Genomic DNA, 26,841 nt, shown 5'->3' with positions numbered 1-26,841 from the left:
AAGTGAATCTCTTTTGGGCAGCCTACTGATCATTAGCATCAAGTAAGTAGCCTTGGGAACCAATGGGTCCCGAGGCATGCATGAGGCCCGATAGGTCAGGGGCCTATCCTGTTTCCTTAGGGTGAGCCAGCTTGATGTACAATTACAATTACATTATTGCTGAGTGCCTAGCAGGGAGTATTGGGTAGCTTTTTTGTGTGTGTGCATTCGGTGTGACTTGGTCAGGGACTGAATCCCCGACCTCCCAAACTCAGGGCCTACACTCTAATCACAACACAAGGCCACTGAGCTGGTCATTTGTGTCATGAAGACTTCCGTTCTCAACTTACATCGCTGACAGCCTAATAGACTATGACCAATGCAATGGGGTGAAAACACCGCCCCCTGAACAAGTACTATACTGCGGTGGTTCTCAAACGTTTTGATGTCAATGACCCCTAAATTAATATGAATTTGGCCGTGGACAACCATCTGAAAATATAGCCGATGTATGGTTACAGTGTTTAGAATGATTATTAACACATTTAGCTGGGGACCCACTGGAACCCCATCAAAGACCCCTGGGGGTCCCCAGACACTGCTATATCTGTGTGTGGCGCGAGTGTGTAAGCTGAGGTGCACAAGCTAGAAATTAAATCTATTGTTTCTATTCTATTTGATTTCCCAAAAGCGCCAATTTGACACAAATCTTCCAGTAAATTAAAAACGAAAGCATACTGTAGTATCTGAATGCAAATCAAAGTTTCGACCAGAAAAGTATGCCCTAAGACAGAGAATAACAACACATCAAAGGCAGGCACTCATTCACTGCATTAAAGCCAATACATTTTTCTTATTAGGAATGTACTTGGAAGCCAATTAATTGAAGTGATTAAAGTATTTCCTATAACTAGACCAAAGTTAAGAAGATTAACCCAATAAAACCGGGAAAGCATCTGTGCATTTTATACGTTGGCTATTCAAAAATAATAGCAGATGAGAGTTCGTACATCTGATATTTTTTACATTTTTCAAAAATCTTGAAAGAACTACTGGCTTTAAGATCAAACAGTGTTAATTTAATACTGTGAATCTTTTGCTTCTGTCCACACGTCATTATCAAAAGCAAGCGCCCCGCTGTGGTGCTCTGATTGAATTCAGAAAGCATAATTGTTGTGTGTGGGATTGCTTGGGGTGGACGTGGACGGACAATGATGTCTTTTTGTGCGGATTGTCTCAGGGTGAGGCCGTTCTCACAATGGAAGGATGATGGCTGCTGAGGAGGACGATGAATCCAAATGGAAAGCCTGAACACACTGCTACAGTTTAAAGAATGATGGGATGAAACATTCACAATCACAGGGGGCTTTGGGGGCAGTGTTCATTTCGCATGGCTACACTAGACTAAAATGCAATACTAACTAAACTAAAATGAGGGACTGGAGAAGAGATCCAGTAGAACTAAAAGACAAGTCATTTTATATTTGGTTGCACTCATGTGTTGTGTTCTGAAAATAGCAGATCTACAAGCTGTGTATTATTGTGAGCTTGTAGATCGGCTAAGTGTGACTCCATCAAGGCCCACCAAAATATTTGTTTGTTGACACAATAAACTGTAGATTTAGTAAACTAAAATCTTACTTGACTAACTAGACTAAATCTAAAACATTTCAGATGACTAAAATATGACTAATACTAAACGATTTTTTTAATCAAAAGACTATGACTAAAACTAAATTAAAATGTGCTGTCAAAATTAACGGAACTAAGTAACATTTACCACCAGTTACAACAATTAACACTTAACACAGCGGCAGCTATTTGTTATTTTTTTATTTTACCTCTGCATCAAATTTCTTTGCCGAATGCTTAACCACTTGAGCCCTATCGTCCCTATAGACTCTTTCTGCATGCGCATACCCTCTATAGTATAGAGGGTATGCGCATGCAGAAAGTGAATGGCAGATCGAGTGGCAAATCGAGTGGCAAAGTGAATTTAATGTTGTTTAAAGTCATTTAATGCAATCAGATCTGTTTCTGTTTGGACGTATGGGCTGTCAAGGTCAGAAAGTAGCTTTTTGCCACTCAGTAGGCGTTCCCGCGTAACTTCCGGGTATGATGATGATGTCACGCGCATACCCTCTATTCTGAGGCTAAAATAGCCGACATACAAGATCAGAATGCGCCCCAACATGCTGTGAGCTTGTAGATTGGCTATTTTCAGCAGAGAGATAGTGTTGAGTGAAAACAGGACAGCGTCTAGTAGGCTACACTACAGTAGAGAGCCCTTTGGAACAGCACAGTGTCTAGTACAGTAGAGACTAGAGAGCCCTTTGGAACAGCACAGTGTCTAGTACAGTAGAGACTAGAGAGCCCTTTGGAACAGCACAGTGTCTAGTACAGTAGAGACTAGAGAGCCCTTTGGAACAGCACAGTGTCTAGTACAGTAGAGACTAGAGAGCCCTTTGGAACAGCACAGTGTCTAGTACAGTAGAGACTAGAGAGCCCTTTGGAACAGCACAGTGTCTAGTACAGTAGAGACTAGAGAGCCCTTTGGAACAGCACAGTGTCTAGTACAGTAGAGACTAGAGAGCCCCTTGGAACAGCACAGTGTCTAGTACAGTAGAGACTAGAGAACCCTTTGGAACAGCACAGTGTCTATAGTACAGTAGAGACTAGAGAACCCTTTGGAACAGCACAGTGTCTAGTACAGTAGAGACTAGAGAGCCCTTTGGAACAGCACAGTGTCTAGTACAGTAGAGACTAGAGGGCCCTTTGGAACAGCACAGTGTCTAGTACAGTAGAGACTAGAGAGCCCTTTGGAACAGCACAGTGTCTAGTACAGTAGAGACTAGAGAGCCCCTTGGAACAGCACAGTGTCTAGTACAGTAGAGACTAGAGAACCCTTTGGAACAGCACAGTGTCTATAGTACAGTAGAGACTAGAGAACCCTTTGGAACAGCACAGTGTCTAGTACAGTAGAGACTAGAGAGCCCTTTGGAACAGCACAGTGTCTAGTACAGTAGAGACTAGAGGGCCCTTTGGAACAGCACAGTGTCTATAGTACAGTAGAGACTAGAGAGCCCTTTGGAACAGCACAGTGTCTATAGTACAGTAGAGACTAGAGAGCCCTTTGGAACAGCACAGTGTCTATAGTACAGTAGAGACTAGAGAGCCCTTTGGAACAGCACAGTGTCTAGTACAGTAGAGACTAGAGAGCCCTTTGGAACAGCACAGTGTCTAGTACAGTAGAGACTAGAGAGCCCTTTGGAACAGCACAGTGTCTAGTACAGTAGAGACTAGAGAGCCCTTTGGAACAGCACAGTGTCTAGTACAGTAGAGACTAGAGAGCCCTTTGGAACAGCACAGTGTCTATAGTACAGTAGAGACTAGAGAGCCCTTTGGAACAGCACAGTGTCTAGTACAGTAGAGACTAGAGAGCCCTTTGGAACAGCACAGTGTCTAGTACAGTAGATACTAGAGAGCCCTTAGGAACAGCACAGTGTCTAGTACAGTAGAGACTAGAGAGCCCTTTGGAACAGCACAGTGTCTAGTACAGTAGAGACTAGAGAGCCCTTTGGAATCTGGTCAACTACAGGGTTGAAGTGGGTTTAACCACATGAACACAAAGCAAAAACAAAAAAAGTGAACATTCAGCAAAGACAGCATCTGTTTTGATGCTATTTGATGTACAACAGAGTATAGGGTTTAAGTGTAAGATAGGGGCATAAACAACAGTTTGTCACGAAGCGCCCGGTGTGATTATTAGTTTACAGAACATTCCCCCTATGGTACACAACACCGCCTACATAATAAACTGTATACCATGCAAACGGAGGCACTTCCCATGAACCCTGGGTGCTAATTATAATACAGCACGGATATTTCCAACCCCTTTTGTTACCGTACTTTTTTGGCTGCCATATAAGCAGCTTCATTATCCCGATGCTTATGGAGCGCATTTTGGAATTGGGTTAGACAGCCCTGAAAATCCCCAGCTTTTGGCTGCTCTTGACACTCTAGTTGAACCTGTCCCATTAATGGCGGATTACAGTGGAGAGGCTATGTTTTCTTGACAAGGGAGTACGGCAGGAACATCTGAGCGGGGTGGAGAATGATATCATCTCCAAGTTTTTAATTGCTCCGCTATCTTCTTCATGCACTTTCAAGATGCACCGAGCAGCTTTTTCGGATGCTGCGGGGAGGGGCAGGGGTGTGGGGGTGGGTGGGGGGGGGGGGGGAGTCAATGTGGCTGCTGACACCAAATACCGCAGGCTCATGACTGCGATATCAAAGTTTTGCAATCTATTCTTCTCTCTTATTTAGTACCACCAAATATGTTTCCAAAAGAAAATGAGGTTTTAGTAATTCAGTCTCTTTATTCCATGTTCATGGCATTCCCTCACTAAATGTAACAAGTAATTTTGAATAGTCTCATTAGAGACCATTCTGTACGCTATACGCTGGCGATGGCCACTGGTGGTACTAATTTGTGGAGAGACATGCACTGTAGCTAGCAGGCATGTCCTGCTAACGAGGCTGCTTGCTTGGGTGTGAATATTATTTATGACACAAGTTCCCATGCTGAATCAGTAGCATGTAGAGTAGTTGACACTAGATTCCCGGTGTGTGGCGTGTGTGTGTGTGCGTGTGTGCGTGCGTGCGTGCGTGCGTGCGTGCGTGCGTGCGTGCGTGCGTGCGTGCGTGCGTGTCAGCATGCATTCACATGAGTTCATGCTTCAGTGTTCATGGGTACCGCACAGGCATCTATCAAATTAACTATGTGTATGCACATTGTGAGTGTGAATGTGTGTGCTTCCATGCACTTGAGTTTAAACACAGAATGTCCTTACAAAAAAATAAGCGGCGCATTCTCTGAAATGCAAATTGTCCAATTATCTTGTCTAAACGAATCGTATCAGTAAGATAAATGGCACCATCGATGGTAATAACCTGAGATTGAGCAGATCAGATTGATTATACGGTAACCTACTATCAATAGCAATAATGAGATCAAATAATATGGGAGAAACAAACAGGTTTATCACTACTAACAACAATGGATAGGGAAAATACAATCTACAACGTCACAATGCATCGCGATGAGACACGTTGCGAGCTTGTAGTTCTGCTATTTTCGCAATTTTAGGAACACCAGGTTGAAAATGGTCAAAATACAGCAGGACAACAGGGCCAAACTGTAATTCATGTAATGTTGTGCCCCTTATTTCAACAAAATATGTCTTGTTGGTGGTTGTCACCCCAGAGACCTGCACTGATTAGCTGTGTTTGCTTGCTCAGTCATGTTTTTGTAATTGTGTATTAAATAATATATTATTTTAGATCCCCAGGTGTGGGCCCCTGTTTGCTTGTTAGGCCACCAGACAGAGGCTTGCATCTATTAGTGTGATGTTTCCCTCTGACGCCATGGCATTGTTGGTTGCTTCAGCAGTTCTTAAACTTTTAAAAAGTTACTCATTGTACTCAACTCAAAATGCAGCTGAAAGGCATCCCACGCACGCATGCACGTGCACGCACGCACGCACGCACGCACACACGCGCACACGCACACACACGCACACACACGTACACCCGCACACACAACTAACCCCTTTCAAAATGGCATTCTTAATTTGGGCATGTTCGTCTATTAAAAAAAACAAGATCGCAACATCTGCCACGCTTTGTGAGCTTGTAGGTCGGCTATTTTCGACGCACGACACCGCCAAACGACGACGGCTCAATGCTGCAACCATAGCAACGTGCAGTACATGAACAACAGTACCGTACAAACAAAAGAACACTACTCAAATGCTAAAACTACCAGGGGTGAAAAGTAACAAAGTACATTTAGTTATGTACTTAAGTAGGCTACTTTGACTTTACTGGAGTATTTACCAATTTACCATCTCAGAGGCAAATGAGCATGTACTGTAGATCTGCTATTTCTACAAACATTTTGAAACATTGAAAATGGACATTTCTGCATAGTGAGTACTTTTACTTTTGGTACTTTGTCTTTAAGTACATATCGATGCCAATGCTTTTGTATTACAAAGTACATCTTGAATATCCAACTTTTACTTGTAATAGGGTCATTTCACATTGTGGCATTGATACTTTTACTTAAGTAAAAAGAAGTCGAGCACTTCTTCCAACCCTGAAAACTACAGAGGAAGCCGTTTTCCTTTGAGTGACATTGACTGAGGCCGGCAGATGACGCCTTCACTGAAGTGGAATAATGAGTGGGTTTAGTGATATAAAGTGCTCCGTGCGGCGCACCTCCACCGTGTAAACAGCGGGTAGACAAAAGGCTGTTTTGATGAAGATGTACATGCTGATAATGGGTTTTGCATGGCCCTGGGTGTGTGACATCTAAAAGTCGTATTTATCTCACCACTGCGTTTAGATCTCCTAGCTGTACGGCAATTACTGTGCTACGGCGGATGGCAGAGAGTATACAGAGATATTTTCAGATCACTTTGTGCTTGATCCTTTATTTTATGTAATCGTCGTAGTCAAACTCGCCGAGAGTCTTTTCAAAGGGGGTCAGGCAGCACAGTATATTTTCACATAACAACATGACAAGTTAATATATATACCTCCTGAACCCTTCCCAAATAAGAACAATTTAGAGACGGATTGCAAGAGGAGAAACGCTGAGAAAAGCTGAAGCCACTGGAAGCATTATAGGCCTATACTAACTGAAACTAGTGCTGTTCAAGACCGCTTGCAATGAGACCAAGTCGAGACAGAGACCAGAAGGAGTTGGAATCCTATATTGAGAATGAGACCACCACAATAGTGAAGTCTCGAAATGTACATGATTTCACTGTCAACATTTAGCTTTTAACCACTTTAAACCGTATTTGAAACTTTAGCTGTTAATCTTTGCTTCTGGGGGGTGCCTGATACAAAACATTTTCAGATGGGGGTCGGTGGCAGAATACATATAATTATGGGGGTCCTTGACATGAAAATGTTTGAGCAGCACTGATTTAGAAGACATTTGTAGAATCTGGTCTCAATGGGCTAATAAAAAGAAAAGAGAAAAAGATAAAATAAGCGCACTTCAGTGAGCAGCTTGACGTGGAGCACAACCCTGACATGTGGTTATTAGTAGTGGTTATTATGTAATTTGTACTAATTGGATTATAAGTACATGAGAACATGGCATTCATCTCATCCATGTTATCTATTATCAGTGTGAGAGATGAGGCAGAATGTCCATTTCTGAAAACCTGTAGACCTAAACATCCCTCATAATATGGCTCTCGAGATTTGCCTTTATGGAAGAGCGGGAGATGATCAGGAGCTGTAAGACGTTTGAAAAGGTTCATTCAGATTAATAATTGAATTAATTGCGTAATTATGTGTATAATAACTTAATTACCAATCTCTGACCCTGAGGCTATCGTCTGACAGTTTAGCCTCTGCGGGAAGGGGAAATGATTGGGGATTTTAAGCCCTATTTTATACTTTGTCGTACAAGAATTCTACAAGCTCACAATGCGTCATAACATGTCACAGCCATTGCGACTAGTTGTGAGCTTGTAGGTCTTCTAGTTTTGCCTTTTCTTCTTCTTCTTAAAGTCAATTATCAGATTTTTTTTAAATAATTGATGAATTGATTAGATGGATTAACTGTTGCACTCCTAGCTTCCATTGTTGTCTACCATTGTTTACAATCCGATTAGCGACTCGAGGCACTAGAATGGAGTTGATAGATGACTCGTACCACTGGATTGTTTCACATGTATCCAGTTTACAGCCAGTTGACATGCAGTTTGTCAGACGATAGCAATGGTTTTTGAGCCGGTTTCGAGTCAAAATTGTATCTTGGGAAATGTGTTTTTGCTCTCCACACAGCCTGTTTACCTTTATGCTAACCTTGCACCGTTAAGAAATCCCCTTCCTCTGTAGAGAATGCTTGTTCCAACATTCACCAATTTCTGCGTTGAATGAAACAGGCCACTTGAAAACGCAAAAATTTAATTACTGGTGAGCTTAAGTCAGTTTATGTGAGTCTATCAAGTGCCCTTTTGCGGGTTTTATGAGGCACACGGCTGCCATTGTGAAATTGATTTTCATTCAAGGAGCGTGCAAGGACATCTTGACAGTGCACTGAATGACGGTTCACCCAGAAAGACCCTGTGTCTGACACAGTACGCATGAAAAGAGCGGCGAACAGCAGAGAGCACAGTATCCGGTCTGCATGCCTTTGACTGATCACAGTGTGGTCTATGGAACATGCATTTACACTGCTTCCAGACGTTTGACATTATGATTGTTTCATTTTTGTCCATCATAATCCTCTAATCTCTGCCTGTCGTATCTCTAATCTCCCTCCTGGTGTTTAACCCATTAAAACCGGGAAAGCATCTGTGTGATTTTAGATTTGAGCTAAAAAGCACAATTGTATACTTTGGCTATTCAAAAATATCTGCTATTATTGACATTTTTTCAAAATTTTAGCAAATCTTTTAATATATTTTCAAAGCGAACATTTTAAGCTAAAATCTCTTCTGGATGCTCCCTATACATAACTTTTGAGGTGCTTGACACCATATGTTTGAAAACCACAGACATAGCAACATAAGTTTTTTTCAAAAAACAGTTGGGATTTAGAAGGCATTTGTAGAATCGGCCTCAGGTCTTAATAGGTTAAAAATGGGATAGTATGCCATGTTCAGTTATAGTAATCTGCTTATAATGGAATGTTGAAATATAAGGAAGCTGCAACAAAAAGAATGTCATGGAGGGGACAGCCTCGCGGGGGGCTAGATTGACTGGCAGCAGGTCATTTTTGTTTGTCAAAGGAACAGGCGTCTCTACATAGACCTCATAGAGAAACTGATTTAGTAACAAAAAAGGTCTTAATTTGACAAAAGATACATCCACCCCAGGGCTCCCTGGAGCCCCAGGGAGAGAGAGCGCTGCCATGGAGGAGAGATTTCACAATTGTTCAGGAAATATTAGTGGTACGAATCATCTGTTGTCACACAGTTTGACATACTGTAGGGATTTCTATGTGTGTCCCATTGCCCCACAAGGATAGCAATACAACAAAACGATGTTCTCATAACAAACTCTTTATACCGCATTCTTTATTCAAGGTCAAGAACAATTTAGAGAAATATGATGCTCAGCTAGGCATGAAAGCAAGCAACACCACATGAAACATCCACATAACATACTGTACGCCAGATTAGATGCATAAAATGGATCTAATGGACACAATTAAACAAACAATATTTTAACCATACCACAACACAGCGATATTGTTATCTCATATTGTTTGTGACAATATATATATATTTTCTCCAAAAAAGCATAATTAGACCCATTTGTGAGCTTGTAGATCAGCTATTTTCGAAAGTATAAAAGATAGCTTAAGTGATTAAAACCTGGATGAGAACAAATCAAATCACACGTCCCGCTGGAAGGAGACCCCGGGGCAGACCAAGGATCTGTTGGAGGGTTTATATCTCCAATATCTGGAAGGAGACCCCGGGGCAGACCAAGGATCTGTTCTGTTGGAGGGTTTATATCTCCAATATCTGCCGGGAACGCCTTGGGATCCCCCAGGATGAAGTTACTAATGTTACTCTGGAGAGGGAAGTCTGGAGCTCTCTGGTGGAGCTGTTGCTCCCGCGACCCGACTACGGATAAGCGGTTGAAGATGGGTGGATGGATGGATATTGCCCATTCATGAAAACAAAACAAATGAGGGCGAAATCTTTATAAACACATGTTGTTGTGCTTTGCTCACACGCTATTAAATTCCTGCATTTAATAGGATTACCAATGGTGTCAATGGATAGCCCACATAAATCAAGCTCAAGGGCGTTGGTTCTGGTCTTTCTCTTTAGAGGATGGTTGGAACCATCATGAACGCCATTGTTCCTCCTCACCACGCGGTCCCAACGGTTTTAGTCTCACATGTCAGACTTGTACCCGCAACTCCAGATATTAATAATTCCCACCACCGCATTCCCATGCATTTTATCCCATGCTGACGAGCGATCTAATTGTTCACAGAGGGCTTAGTGGAAGTCACCCCGACACTGGGCTGACCCCTCAAGTTGCCCAATAAGCCATTTGGCTCCACCGTATTAATAATATGCAAGATTTATCCTCTCATAATAGCGGGGCTCCACAGTGATATTACTCAAAGTGATTAGTGAGTAATGAATGACTGCCGGCCCGTGTTGTGGTAATGCTTGCGTCTGACTGATTGTGGCCAGGCCCTGTTTCGGGAAGCCAGCCAAAGAGAAAAGTTTATTAGTAAAGCCATATTAATTAACAAGTTACAGGGAATTAATCTGGGATAGGGAGTGCATTACAATGGCGAGCTTGAGCTCATTTCTTTTATGGTATCGCTAAACAGTGGTGATAAAAAAAGCTAATATTGCCCCGGTGGCTGTTGTGGGATGCTTTACACAGGTATATGAATGGTTCTAGTAAACAGCCTGGGGGTCCTTCAGACATTTGTCATTGTTCAGCGTGTGTTGCACAGGAACTTATACTGGATGAGGCAGGGATTTATCATTTTAGAAGAAAAGGGAGCCATTATAGCAGCATTATAACAGCACCCTGAGTAGATATGTGGAGGTGGGACGTAGTCTTTAATCACTTGTTCTCCTTTTTTATTTATTTCAAGGACCCCTAGTTTGGTATACATTGTGCCACGGACCCCCATAACTCTGAGTGTACAAATTAAACAAAATGTATTTGGTTCCATTTTTCAAAGTTACAGACCGATCCAGTTGGTTGTTAACTATCAACAATTTTAACTGGGGACCCCCCCGGAACCCCATCAAGGACCCCCGGGGGTCCTCAGACCCCATTTTGAGAATCAGAATACGTTCACAGGAAGTCCTCCGGGTGATACATATAGGTTTAGGGAAGGAGGAGGTGGAACATATCTCCTATTCTTCATTCCCCTTTAGATGTACATATAGTTGAGTTCATTTATTTTAAATGGACATCACAATGGACATCCTCCACCAGCTCAGTGTCCTTGTGGTTAGAGTGTCCGCCCTGAGACTGGGAGGTCGGGGTTCAATCCCCGGCCGGGTCATACCAAAGACCCAGTGCCTCCCTGCTTGACACTCAGCATCAAGGGTTGGATTGGGGGTAAGTCCCTGCGACATACTAGCGTCATGTCCAGGGGGTGTACTTGTACATCAAGCTGCCTCACGCTACAGAAACAGGAGATAGGCTCCTGCCCTATGGGCCTCATGGCTCGGCAAGGCTACTTACTACTACTACTACTTACAATGGACATCGGAGCAACATAAAAATGATGCACAGTAGCAGCATTGTACTAAACACTGTTAGTGTTATAGCCGGATGCTAATTTACAACACCTATTAACGGGAGGCTTTTAAAACGCTACAATGGAAAGATACAAAGGGAGGGTGGTGTAAGAAGCAGAATGAAAATAAAGAGAAACAAAACAAACAATTTTAACCACTTGAACCATATTAGTGTACCTATTCTGGGCATGTCATCAGAGGAGAATGGCCAAGTTAAAAATAGGTGATGTCCAAGCTCACAATATGTTGCAACGCGATGTGTTGTGAGCTTGTGGATCAACCATTTTCGGTGAGGAGAATTTGGTGTAGAGGGAAAAAAAAGGTGGCGACCAAGTATAGAGGGACCCCGTTCAATAGGGCTGGTGGTTAAAGTATAGAGGGACCCCGTTCAATAGGGCTGGTGGTTAAAGTATAGAGGGACCCCGTTCAATAGGGCTGGTGGTTAAAGTATAGAGGGACCCCGTTCAATAGGGCTGGTGGTTAAAGTATAGAGGGACCCCGTTCAATAGGGCTGGTGGTTAAAGTATAGAGGGACCCCGTTCAATAGGGCTGGTGGTTAAAGTATAGAGGGACCCCGTTCAATAGGGCTGGTGGTTAAAGTATAGAGGGACCCCGTTCAATAGGGCTGGTGGTTAAAGTATAGAGGGACCCCGTTCAATAGGGCTGGTGGTTAAAGTATAGAGGGACCCCGTTCAATAGGGCTGGTGGTTAAAGTATAGAGGGACCCCGTTCAATAGGGCTGGTGGTTAAAGTATAGAGGGACCCCGTTCAATAGGGCTGGTGGTTAAAGTATAGAGGGACCCCGTTCAATAGGGCTGGTGGTTAAAGTATAGAGGGACCCCGTTCAATAGGGCTGGTGGTTAAAGTATAGAGGGACCCCGTTCAATAGGGCTGGTGGTTAAAGTATAGAGGGACCCCGTTCAATAGGGCTGGTGGTTAAAGTATAGAGGGACCCCGTTCAATAGGGCTGGTGGTTAAAGTATAGAGGGACCCCGTTCAATAGGGCTGGTGGTTAAAGTATAGAGGGACCCCGTTCAATAGGGCTGGTGGTTAAAGTATAGAGGGACCCCGTTCAATAGGGCTGGTGGTTAAAGTGGTGCAGATAGAAAGAGGAAAAGAGGAAAGAAAGTCTGAATATTATAACTGTTATGTTACATTATTGTCAATGTGGAACCTATCAAGATAAGGCCGTCTTCAAGGCTGCTTTCCAACACACTACAGTATATCACTCTATCAGGCTTGCTCCGATTGGGGATTTCATCGTTTATCGCAGATAATATGAAGGGAAGTTATATGTTATAATAAAAACCTTATAATGTTCACCAAGCCAAGCAACAGGCCACAAGGGTGGTGGATCAGATGATTGCTACAGTATTTGCCTTTGCATCTCTGTTCTCATTATGTCTGCTCGCCAAAACATGTTCTGGGCTTCATTAGTTAATGTTATGGATTTTATTTGGATCGTGAAAAGATTTAAATGGAGCCATTGTTTGAAAAGAGGAAATATTGATCGATCGTTGGCATCTGGGTAAAAACAATAATATTCCAAAATACAAGAGGTTATATATTTTTTCATGATACCGTAAGATGGTCCAGGCTGGCATTTATTTCAAGCTCTGTGATTATTGTAACTCAACTATTTAGTCCAATAATGGTCATTAAGTAAACTCCTTCAATAACAGGTTAACTCTAAGTCTCAAATAAATCTCTCCCTCTGCAAGTAACAGGCCCAACTTTGTGTCAAAACAAAGCATGGTAAATCTTTACGACACCCCCCACCCTATACTCCCGTTATCATAAAATAAAATAATTGGGTTTTATGATCACAAATCACAATATGAAAATAGTATTTCCCAAGCCTATATAATTACAGTACAGTACAGTACAGTATTGTTCAGAAACAAAGCTGACAACACTGAAAGAATGAAAGTGCGACCAGTTTGGATCTCAAACTTCTGTAACTAATACTGCGGCTGCGGGTCACTTGGGGCTCTCTCCATCTTTCCGATCGCAAATATTTTGGTTTGAAATGAAATCTCAGATTGTTTGGAACGAAAGCATTAGTCAAACATTTGCTGCCAAAGTTTCAGCGTGAAGGAGAAGCTAAAGATTATCTGAAGGGAACCTGGAGCCTCGCCGTGGGTTTTTAGTACACAAGGCTTTCCCCTTCCAGATGGATCAGATGCGATAACCTTCACTTTAATAAAGATGTTCATTCCCAGAGAGAGAAACTTTAAGCATGTCTAGGTCACAGGTGCTCCCGTCTTGTCTAGGATCAATCTGCCTGTGAACTGACTCTGAGTCTGTTACCGGTTGCCACGCTGCCGCTTTGTATAAAGCCAAATTCAGAAGGAAGAAGTGTTTTTCATCATCAGACAGGAAATATGCAGTTTGACCCGTTCAATCAATGTTTTAAACATGAGCCGCTGTTGCAGCCAGAAGCAAAATGTTTGCCTTCCCCATTTGGTTTCCTATACTTTTTTTGTATAGAAGCCGTATAGTTATGATGACTTAAGGCCCTTCCACGCCTATCATGTTTGGTACGTTTTAATCAAACCATGGTGCAGGGTGGCCATTACTGAATGAGTAGGTAAGCTGTGTACTGCAGGTTTCGAAGTGAGTGTGGATGCAGTTCTACTGCAATGACCTAGCTCATGGTCATAAAAGCTGACATATCCACACCTGGGATCTGCAGTTTAACAAACAATTGGCAAATTGGCCACTGATGAGTTCCACCGGAGCAATGTGGGGGTTGACTGCCTTGCTCAAGGACACTGATGGCAGTTATTCCCGATGAATCTTTTATTTCCCCAAATTGATTTTCCCAGCCAGTGTGTGGGTGGATTCCAACCTGCGACCTTCTCGATTTACGAGCCGACCGCACGGCTATCCCCCTTTGCGACCGACTAAGCATTTCAATTCCCACACTAAAACATCCCAATAATGCATTTTAGAGACAGCGCAGGGAAAACATTTCTCCTCAGCTGTATTCAAGCCTTCATTCCGAGGCAAAAAAAACCCCCACCACAGCAGGAAGAAGACGGTTTCTTCTTCTCAACTCCCTGACAGCTAGACAATAAAGACTTGGGCCAGGCACTGCATCAGTCGGACAGCACTCAGCATCCGAATGCATAAAGTGCTCCTGAAGGACGGGGGGTGCTGCCAGGGCTCCACCACTGTGTCAAAGAGTGCAAACTGTAGTCCTCTTGACAAGCATCACGCATCAGCGACCTCCACAGCCTGTCAACAATACAGACCCCCGGCTCCATTAGCACTCGAGAGTCGAGACGCTTCTCAAGTGCTAATGGGTATCGTCGATTCTCGAATAAAAACAACAACAAAAACAACAACATCATTTCAATTTGTAATCTTTTGAGTTGCCTGCAATGTTTAGGACAGAGCAACCCTTCGAGATGTACTGATATGCCAGTGCTGTGGTGACGTGTCGGCTCAGAGATCTCATACATCATTGTAGCGCTGCGTGTGTGTGTGTGTGTGTGTGTGTGTGTGTGTGTGTGTGTGTGTGTGTGTGTGTGTGTGTGTGTGCAATTGTATTTGTACAGTATTCCCAACTTACAATAGGACTAAGACTCAATACCTGTGACACTTTGAGCTAGCACTTTCCCACTAGGAGGGGGAAGTATATACCTCACCATGTCAAGCAATCTAAAAGGCTGGGAAGTTAGGGCATTCAAGAAGCCTGTTTTAACAGCTTTCAAACTGAGTAGCTATTCACAACACGGGGCAATGATGGCATATAAGGTTGTAGCTAGTAGTGTGTGTGTGTGTGTGTGTGTGTGTGTGTGTGTGTGTGTGTGTGTGTGTGTGTGTGTGTGTGTGTGTGAGGGGGGGGGTTAACTCCTATGTAAAGACAGGCCGTTATAAACAATGACGTGTGAATAATACAAAGCTTGTTTTGTCCTATGGCTGACACACCGGCAATATCTAGGCCTGTCCACTGTACTCGCCCAAAGCAGGTCCACGGGCAAAAGGCGGAAGCCATGTCTATTGTCTTGACCTGTCCCCCGAGCTGCTTCCGAATTCACTCTGTGTGGCACTGCACCCATACCCGACACGCCAACAGACCCACACATTTACTAGAGTGTGAAACGTCAATACTCACAACAAAAGGTATGCCAACACACGCCCTGCTCAGGGGACAGCTATATAGTGGACACAGCAGTTATTTTGAACGTGGAGCGCTGAGTAGCCTGGCTCATTTACCTCTTGCCACGTGTCTACTTAACTAAAGCTTTGGTGTAGAAGGGAGAAGAGGGGATTGAGTAAGTGGCAATAATATAAAAAGCATACTGACATAGAGGGGGTGCATTGACAGAAAAAGAAGAAAAAAACACATCCCCTCTTTCCCCATCATGGCTCCTTTGTCAGTGTTACATAAATGGATAATTGATGTGCAGTTATTGAAAAATAATGATGTGGAGGCTAATTACCCCTTGACACGGGTGGGGGGGATGGGGGCTCCACAGAGTGCATTATTTCTGAGTTGATTATGCCATGCTTACTCTTTGAGACACACATATGGGTATTTGTGGATGTGGTATTTGCCATTAGCTTGGAGGTGCAAACAACAGAGGTATCAGCATGGCATTTGAGTGCATTATAGTACAGTATGTCTCTACTCCAGAACGTTGGAGAAGCCGTGCTAATGACCAAGAAAGGGGTACTACTAACTGAGTTGATAATAGTTGTGTAGTTATATTGAGACTAGACTAGACTCAGACTGAGTGGTATGCGTGTACGATAGCTCCACCTACACATTTATGCCACAAAATACTGAGTGAAATCTTTAAATATGGAATCTTCTATATTCTAAACTAAATGTGTAAAGTGAAACATTTTGAGACGCATGAGAGTGTTGAGTGTTGTCAACAGTGTTGATTTTGACAGCAAATTTTGATTTAGGTTTAGTCATAGACGTCTTTTGAATACAATTTAATTCATAAGTCATATTTTAGCCATCTGAAATGTTTTAGTTTTTGTCTAGTTTTATTTATTGACTAAATAACCAGATCAGTGGCCTTGTGGTTAGAGTGTCCGCCCTGGGACTGGGAGGTTCAATCCCCAGCCGGGGGATTGAACCCAGTGACTCTAAAAAATGGGACCCAGTGCCTCCCTGCTTGGCACTCAGTATCAAGGGTTGGATTGGGGGTAAGTCCATGCGACATACTGTACTAGCGTCATGTCCAGGGGGTGTACTTGTGCATCAAGCTACCTCACGCTACAGAAACAAGAAATAGGCTCCTGCCCTATGGGCCTCATGGCTCAGCAAGGCTATACTGACTTTGACTGAAAGGCTACTTACTTACTTTATAGTCAACTAAATCTACAGTTGGTTTTGTCGACAAAAACGTAGTGTGCATTTGTGAGCTTGTAGATTTGCTATTGTCAGAGCGCTGGCACACAACTGGTCTGGCACGCATGAAGTTGCATTTTATTAGTCCGGCTTGTGACCTAACATTGACACCTCTGTTTTAAAGGGTAGCTTATAGCTAATGTTTGCTTTAATGACAGTTTACAGTGCCAGTTTTATTGCGTGCATTCATTTAGAGCAGTGATGAGACAGCAGCCATGCAGTTATGTGACAATAATTCACACCTTCTGGCTGGCCACTCAAACTTAAGTAGCATATACTCTGTGGACCGTGGCCATGGTATAAAGTTATATTAAACCTCAGGAGCACAGACACAAAGCCAAAAAATTATGTGTTTTAGCCTGTAAATGTAAATAAGGTGGATAATTTTGGTTGAGGGGGTCCCATTGTTCATGTTTCGAGTATTTAAAGGTACCAATAGAGACCACCTGTGATTTCGCCCGATCCTAATTATTTAAGTTAATCGCAATTATTTTTGCTGTTCCTGTGGGTCTGGAGTTCCAGACCGACAGGAACGCACCCAGGGTGCCGGGCCGATTCCGAAACGGTTGAGAAATGACCGTGTTGGGGTCACTCTACTGTACCCTCTACTGTACTGTACTGTACTGTCACTGTACTATACTGGCACACCCAAAATCACCATATATACAGTTAATATATGCGTGTGTGTGTTTGTGTGTGTGTTAAGTTGCGCACAGGTGGTGAAAAACAACCATGCTGTTTTCGTGCTCAGACGCACCCAGCCAGCGACCCACCCACCCAGCCAGCCACACACATAGTCACTTAACACATCTTGTGCCCAAGACGTCTGTGGACGTCCTGGGTATTGCGCAACGTGCATAGCCCAAGACGTCTGTGTAAAAAAAATCAGAAAAATCAAAACACTTTTTTTACACGTGGTGCCAAAGTTTGTTTTTTTCGCCATTGAGAATGCATTTGGCGTTTAAATTAAATAACTCAGAAACTATAAAACATTTCAAAGTAAAAAGTTCCAGCATGTGTCTCCACAGTCAGCTGAATTATAAAAAATGTGAATGGATTTTCTAGGTGAAAGTGATTTTGGGCAGTTAAGCGTGGGCTCTCAATGTGTTAAGGAAGTGGTTGCACCACTTAAAAATAGCAGATTTACAAGCTCACTATATGTGACAAGTTGTAAAACTGTAGTTGGGCTATTTCCGCAATTTTTTAACATTTCTGAAATGTATAAGATAATTAAGGATATGGCCTATTATCATTTTTTGTCATAGAATTAATTTTGTGCAGTCATTGTCATTCCTTTGTATGTCAGTCAACAGGCTTTGTATTTTAAACTCATTTGTCATATCTACCAATTAGGCTAGCCCTCACAAACGAGATTTTACAGTATTTCAAATGGGAAAGGTAAAGCGTAATCACGCACGCACGCACGCACGCACGCACGCAGGCAGAACAGGTTGTGGGCATTAAATTAATGTGCAGCAATTCAAAATGAAAGTCAAAATAAAGGACACCCAAGAGCTGTTTTTATCTGCTCTGTGCAGCATCACCTGTGTGTATTGGTGAGCACAGAGCAAGGTTACAGTCTTTGATGTATCTGGGTTGGTAAAGGTTCCATGTATACCTCGTTTATGATCACTGTAATATATCTGATTTAGCTCATCTCTTCCGGGATTCTCCCCCATCCTCTCAAGCTAATAGGTTTGCCATGTTTAATGATGCGCAAAATCTTCCTGAGTGGAAGTTATTTATCTTTATCAGTGTCTTCAGAAATGATCTGTCAGATGGCATTGTGTGTCAGCCATAATGGCTGTCGGAGCACTGGCCAAAGACAATTTAACCACTTAAGCCCTATTTAAAATAAAATGTTTAATTTGTCTTTTTTATAATAAACGTTTGAAGATTTTCACTTATAATAACACTCCCAAAATAGAGGGACGCCAAGGGACAGTCATCATGACTCTTTCTGTTATTCTGCAGGACAATTAAGTGTGACTACATAATAAATCACAATGAAACGGTGATTACAGTGAGGAACGGTTCTCCGGTTGGTCAGTGATTTGTATTTTGTCGTTAGGCCTTTTGCCGACTCATCCAGAGTGACAATGAGTGAGCAGATGGGGGTTACGTCACTTGACCTGCTCGGGGTCATTCAAACAGAGAACATTGTTTATGATGCAAACGTTTTGGTTGGTACAGGGACTAACCTGTGAGGTTTTGGCTGCAGTATACAGCTATTCTATAACTGCTTAGCTGCAGCTACTTTTTCAGTTCGGTAAAAGTAAATTTTTATAATATAGTGCCAAATCACAACAAGTTGTCTCAAGACACTTTAATTATAGAGCTGATGTTGAGACCTGACGTTTTACCCCCTGAGCAAGCATTTGGTGACAGCGGAAATGACAAACTCACCTTTCACGGGAACCAACCTCAAGCGGATGCAGTGTGGCCAGCCATCTGTGGGGCGAGAGAGAGAGAGAGAGAGAGAGAGAGAAATTAGTAGGGATGTCCCGATACACTTTTTTCGTTTTCGATCCGATCCCGATCCGATACTTTTCCGATAGCGATACAGTATCGGGACATCTCTACTAATTAGTAACAATATAAGTGACATGTCCTCACTATTATAATTATGTTCAGAATCATGCAGGAAAATAGGAAGTGATTCGCAGTGATAGCTTGACCACTTCAACCCTGGTGTCCCTACGCTTCCTAACCCGCCAGATGACGGGTTAAGATTTTACCCCGCAGGTCACCATATCCACAATATGGCGGGTTATATCAATTCCAAGCAGCCGGGGCTCAAAACTAACCTTTCGTGCTGTCCAGGCTACTAGACAGTGCCTACGTTCTTCCCATCATGAGGATCAATGCGCGCGCACCCCATAAGGATCCACTCATTGTCGTTTCTTTGCTTTTTGATCGCATCGCGCCCGACATATTACCATTCGTGGTGAAAGCTAAGACATGTCGGCTGCTGCTCGTACAACTTTTTGCTCCTCCTCTTGCTGTGTTGGACTGTGTGCCCCGGAAGTAGTTGGCGCAAATGTACAGATATTGCCTGGCTACCTGCGGTAACATCACATGAACACTAGAGGGCGATGAAAGTGTTAAGATAAATCCTGTAATTAAAACCGTAATGTTGTATCCCAAAGATAAGATCTTTCAGTATGCTACTTGCCAGCCCAACGTATGTAATTCCGACGAATTCTCATTTGAATGTCCTCTCAGAACTGGGTCAGAGCAGTGCAGCAGTAATCCAGCAAGCATGCAGTTAAAAAAAAAAGTGGGACTTCTATAATGGCTTCGTCTTCAAGGCAATATGTTACTCTTGTCTGCTTATTGAAGGGAATACGGTTACCAGCTAAATTATCAGGAATAAACCTTGTGGCAGGATGATGTAAGCCTGCTTCCCTCCCCGATAGTTGTTCCAGGTTTTGGGGGGGTTTGAAGTTTGAGCCTTGTTTTGAAATCCAGACTATAATGAATCCCCCACACTGAGGGGTGTTTTGCATTATCCTCATAGGAAGAGAACTCATCTGAACAATGTAAGCCTGGAGGGGGAAATATCAACTGTTCACATATTGTGTTCAACCGGGCCCTGGGCTGGCGCTGAGCAGACTGGACCAGTGGAAGTGGGTAGAGTGGGGGATGGAGAAGGACTTCTGCAATCCACACATTTTTTTTGTTTTGTTTCGGGAAATCTCTGTCGGTCCAATGAATGATGTCCAATATTCGTCCTGACCATTCACTGGTAATGTTACCATTAGCAAAATGGTGGCCGAATGATCGTTACTGTCACCGTAGAGACAAATAAATCTAAATGATTCCTTCATTAGCCACTTACAGCAGGTCATTACCACAGTATACGGTGTGTGTGTGTGTGTGTGTGTGTGTGTGTGTGTGTGTGTGTGTGTGTGTGTGTGTGTGTTTTTTATAAATATCAGGCTCGTGCACACACACATAGACATCAAAGGGGGCTTGAGCCCCTTGTTGTACACTGTAACTCCAGCAGCTAAGAGTGCAGGGTTTCGCCTCGAAAATAGCTGCTCTACAAGCTCTCAACACGTCGCACCACAACTCACGTTGTGAGCTTGTAGATCCGCTATTATCGCCATTTTATTTTATTAATTTATTTTGTTAAAAGTGCCTTTTTAGTAAATTTCAGCCCCTGCCTCTCTAACATTCTCTGCACGACGTGCCTGGTAAATATAAATATATTATATTACAAAGGACGCTTGTTTGTTTGTGCAGTCCTTTTAATACCAGATCTGCTCTGCGCGCTGATAAGCAGAGCAGACGGTGCGGAAGAGGGAAAAAAACTGTTTTAACCCATTTTGACCTGAGATCAGATTCTAAAAATGTCTTCTACATCCTGACAGTTTTCTGAAAAAGCTATGTTTCTATGTCAGTCGTTCTTCGATATTTCAAAAATAGCAGACCTACAAGCTCGTAGCGCGCCACTCGGTGGCGCGCTATGAGCTTGTAGATCTGCTATTTTTCAATAGCTAAAGCATAACATAATGCTAACACCAAAAGGGGTTCCCGCCCAAACTGTTTTAATTACACATGTGAATGCAAATCTGTGAATATTCACAAACCACATTCACATGCCCCCCCTCCCCGGCGTATTTCCACACGCAGCCTTGATGTCGTCTGCCAACATCACTGCCGCGTTCAGTCCTTTTAGTGTGAAGAGATGTGTAACGTGTTGTATACATGGTGGCAGAACGGCGTCCTGCTGTGTCGCCCCCACACGCTCGCTGAGTTGACATTCACATCTAGCGTGGCAAACGTGCACGCTCAAGCAGTGCGCCATAAACCACACCCTGGAGCTATACGTCCCAAAAGATAAAGACAAATGACTTCATTCGTGCTCCCTCCCTGCTTCACATTCAGCACTCATCACTGAGCCTGCGTGCGTGCACACACACACGTGTGTGCATGTGTGTGTCAGTGTGTGTGCAGAACATTAAGCCATTTGGAATGGTCTCTCATTGCATGAGAAAAGCACACTGCTGCTCCCCGTTTAATTGAACAGTCTATTCATTAATTGATTCGATCAATGCTCCCAAAAACGTGTTTATGAGACCAATTCATGTTTCTTCATAGAAGCATGCATGCATACATTGTGTTACTACTGCAGTGTACCCAGCCTGGATGTTTAGTTTTTTTCAGCCGAGGACCCCTTTCACTATTAGGACAAACATCCTGATACTGATGAATGTTTCGTATATATTTTGTTTGGCTCTAATATTCAAAACTCACTCGGGCAGCTCAGGTAAAAAATGATGCAACAAGCTAGCTAGCTGGCAAGTCCTTTTTTATTGGTGGGTGATCAGTGTATATTGGGAATTGGTTAAATTATTTTAGACACACATACGCAATTACGCATATCTGGAGTCATGGCCGAGTCCGCCATTGTAGACAGGTATTATTATTGAATTTGTGAGACGGATGTATACAGTATACTGATATATTTTTATGTCCTAGTGCTGATGGAAAGTCCAATTATTCGCTTTTCATGTTTGCGACTCGCAAGGCATAAGTTCCCTTTGTTTGCAGCTCCAACACTAATGTGACGTCGGGTTATGGTTAGGTAGTATTGAACATATACAGCATATAAAAGATACAAATTATTTTTAAACTGATTTCATGAAACCAATATTAGACCCTAAAAGAGAAAATCTGAAACTTTCTGAGCACACCTAGGATTACCCCAAACGACCCAATGGGTAGGCCTACTGAGACAGACACTGTGACACCGTCTTTACAGTATGTCAAATTATGACACTTCAAGTCACAGCTAAATATTCATTGTTCATCGTTGAGAATTCATGTCAGACTGCCATGAAGTTTTCATTTGTCACGCACACCATATCATCTGTTGGGGGTGGGCGGCAAGCATGCGAAAACTGCTGCATGATTAAAATTCTCGCTCTCTCACTCGCTTGCCGTCTAAAATACTTTGGGGCAGACGGCTTACTATGGCATTCCCTTTCATGTCTCTGGAATAAACTTATCACAGTAATGCTCTTCCCCCCAGATCGCGCGCACATCGATCCCCCTCGGCACGTCAGGAAACCTTCAGATGGAGATGAAACGAGAAGAGGAGAATAAATAGACTTTCTGATATGCAAGTCTCTCTAATCAGCTCTAAGTCAAACAGTAAGCAGTGGGGTTCAGACAAAGGGCATCCACCATACATGTGCAGCAGCAGTGTTCCCAGACCTGCCGCGACGATGATGTCGAAGATGATGACTAACAGCAAAATGCTTGATTTATGTTCCGTCATACGACGATGTCACACACCTAAAATAGTCCATAACGCGTTGCGGATGCAAGCTTAAAGTTGACCTCAATATTGCCTATTGCCATGCTGCAGGGTGAGTTGGTCTTTCCTGTGCATACATACTGTATGTATAGCAAGTATGTCTACATATTTAGACATACTGTAGCATTCTATAGTGCATACTTCATTGTACATATATTCTAATGTTAGACGGATGTTACGTTCTTAGCTACTAGTTAGTTACTTATGATCCTTGATGACTATTTCTGTGTATTTGATGTATTACCATGTGTGTGTTGTTCTTGCTTACTGTAAATCGCTCTAGATTAAGAGTGTCTGCTAAATGCCTAAATTGTAAATTGTACATAATAGCAACCTTATAAACTAAGTATGTTTTGTAGTGTGATGAAACCTTAGACACTTTCTACAAAGCCCATATCGCTAATGCATTATAAATTATTTATAAGTCATGATGTAAATAAGCTGCCTGCTGGAGACAAAATACCTTTCCGTTTATTTAGACCAGATTCTACAAAATGTCTTCTAAATCTAAACAGTTTTCTGAAAAACGGATGATTCAGTGGGGCTCAAACTTTTTCATGTCAAGGACCCCAAATATTGTATGTATTTGGCCACTGGACCCCCATCTGAAAATATGTTGTTTCAGGGACCCCCAGAAGCAATTTTGTGATGTCATCAATGTCACCCTACTTTGTATAATTCCTCCCTCTCTTCAGTCTTCAGTTCCAAATTAGCATTTCCACTTTGTTTACAATGTCCGTCATTGTTGATTTTCCAAGCTGGCATGGAATGGAAACAAGCCTGGGTTTATCTAGCATCAGTATTATAATGACTCAAATATTAAATAAGTTGCATATCAGCACCCCCACCACCTCAGGACATTATGGTACTGCAGCTAAAACAGCTTCAGAAGCAAAAAATAAATGCCATGGACTGGTTATATCAGAGTGGTGATTGAGGCTCAAACCATTTGAAATAAGTTTGAGGGACATAGATATTGATATGATATTAAATATTAAAAACTGTTTAAATTCATGTTATAGCTGTTTAAATAAATGGGTTGCATGGGTTGACTTAAGTCAACCCATGCAGTTGCCCCTCGCAGTAGTAGCTACGGACCACTACATTAGGTCAAAAACTGTGTGGCCTTCCCCCAAGGCCACACCATTCATTTAAATAAAACAAAACAAAATAAAAGGTACTTTTGCCATAAGGCATTATAAGTTTGAGTATAATACTCAATACGATCAGGTGTCAGAGCTCATAGTCACTCTACCCCTTTTTGCAAGAAAGGTTATGAGGTCGAATGAATATCATGATGATGCTTTGTGTTTCCATAATGGAGTGAGAATATGGTTATGGCATATCAATACCACTTTATGACAAGTCATTGTCTGCCTTAGGTAAAGCAAGGGTGCATTCATCTGTATAAAGTAGGCATAACTAACTTTTATTTAATTAAAATGTTTAATTTACTACACAAAGATAATGGAATTTCAAGCTAAAAAAACACTGAGTGCATGGAAGTCGGTTGTGTTGGGCAAGCGACGCAACCGCACAGCAAGGTATAGCTTAAATTAGACTTTAATGAAAATGTTTAATTTACTACACAAAGATAATGGAATTTCAAGCTAAAACAACAGAGTGCATGGAAGTCGGTTGTGTTGGGCAAGCGACGCAACCGCACAGCAAGGTATAGCTTAAATTAGACTTTAAGGTTCATGCTTTGAGTGCTTCACACGCATAGCCCAGGTCTGTTCCTCTATTCCCTGACAAAGGGAGTCGGCCTATAATGGGAAGTGACAGTACAAGGTGGCGATAAAAAGCATTCATCCATCACCTCACTGGAAAAAAGTTCATTTGAATAGCTGGTGTACATTATACTTTTGTCAGCATGTGGCTGGCTTCATGGTGAAAGCATGCCTCGCGTGCAATGGCCAGCCCATGAGCCTCTCTTGATGTGTTTACCTGCCGTGCGTATTTTGAACCCACGCTCGATTCCTGCGACGCTACGCAGCCGTCGCACAGCCGCACGGCACAACTAATGCTTACCGCCAAAATTAACACACAATAAAACCTTATAGGTTCCCACATCGACTTCCATTTGAGTCATATCATAACGCAAGAAGAATTCATGTGTTGAGACGGGCTCTTGCAGGGCGCACCACATGGCCACTGGGTAGTTTCTGCTCTGTTCACATCAAGGCAGCTTGGGTTGACAGGCCCCTCCTCTGCAGGCAGGGGATGGCATGCCAATTCCAGGTGAGTAACGGCATACGTTTCCTATTAATCCTCACAGTGGGTCTGGCGTGGCTTAGAGCAGGTCCACAAGTGGCCTCCAGTCGCCCTCCTGCTCCCCTATCAGCTTCCTGACAGCGCACCAAGTCACCTCCACAGGCAACGGCTGTCCTCCAGTTACCACCGGAAAGGGAATTAACAGGAGCGTGACTGAGCACCAATGTGTCCGGGGATGAAAAAATAAAATAAAACGATGCGCCCAATTAGTCAAATGAACCACCTCCAACTGTGAAAGATAAGGTCTCCCTTGACGGAACGAGTTTGGATGAACAGGTAGCTGCCTTTTTTTAAAGATTAAAACAAAAAGAATAATGGAATTTAAAGGTATGGTAATAACTTTGGCCACAGGTTTACAAAGTGTGCCTGAACCCCTTTATAGGGATATAAAGGGATGATCACGAGACATCTCAATGAAAACACTCACAGAAAATGGTCTGTTTTATTTTTCAACCCCTAAATTTCACATTGTTTGAACATAAAACTGTGCTCTAAAAAACAGCCGTGGGAAAGCTAAGTGCAGCACGGTAGTAATTTTCTTTTTTAATACAGCATCTTGGCCTCCAGTGAGGTCTAGGCAGAAGCAAATCATGGTTTCCGGGCTTGTAAATTAAGCTGAATATAAGGCAATCTGGTGCTCCGCAGATTTATTCCACCTTGTCAAATCCAGGGTTGTGAAAACCAAGGGCCCGGGTCTTGTCAGAAAAGCAATATTTACCTGTGCAGGAATGATTGTTTTCTATAACGGTCATCAATTTTAAAGGTTAGGTTAAAGTTTTAGACATATTTGTCTTTGAGATATTATTAATTTGCAGCTCGGGGCTAAGTTATGTCAGGGAAATCGATGAGCTCACACAGGTTACAATTAGGTGGAAATTAATCAGAGGTGCCAGGCTCGTTCAGGCCGTAAATAATCAAGGGACAGATTCTCTGCTACTTGCCTGGAAAACTGAAAGTGGAACAAAGCACCGAAGACTGCAGGCCATTCGGGGATCAATCAACGGGCTTTTATGGAAATGGTCAGAAGCAGGAACAGATTCTGAAATCGACCTGTGATGAATACACTGGTATGAGAGTGTGTAAAAATCAATGGTAGATGATTCATTTCTGAGGTCATAATGGTAGCTAGCATGGTCTCTTGGGAAGCTTTAGCCATTTGCAAGTAATAGTATGTGCATGTGTGTGTATGCTACGTGTGTGTGTGTGTGTGTGTGTGTGTGTGTGTGTGTGTGTGTGTGTGTGTGTGTGTGTGTGTGTGTGTGTGTGTGTGTGTGTGTGTGTGTGTATGACTGTACTGTATGCTACGTGTGTGCGTGCATGCGTGCGTCCTCACTCTCCCTTTGACAGAAGCCACTCTGCTGTGACAGTGACAATGTTTCCCACGCAGGGGACCCAATCGAAAACCCTCCGCGCCATGCTTTTAGCCAATCAATGACTTCAAAACAATGATGGTACGTATGCGTATGCGTTGAGTTTGTTGGTCAATCAGTTTTTTAACACATCCGGTGGGGGGGAAGGGGGGGGGGGGGGGGGGGGGGGTGGAGTCACTGCCACCGGATGGCAAT

This window comes from Electrona antarctica (assembly GCF_951216825.1).
Source record: "Electrona antarctica genome assembly, chromosome: 17".
Classification (NCBI taxonomy): Eukaryota; Metazoa; Chordata; class Actinopteri; order Myctophiformes; family Myctophidae; genus Electrona; species Electrona antarctica.
The sequence above is the reverse complement of the archived record's forward strand: the minus strand, read 5'-3'. Positions refer to the sequence as shown.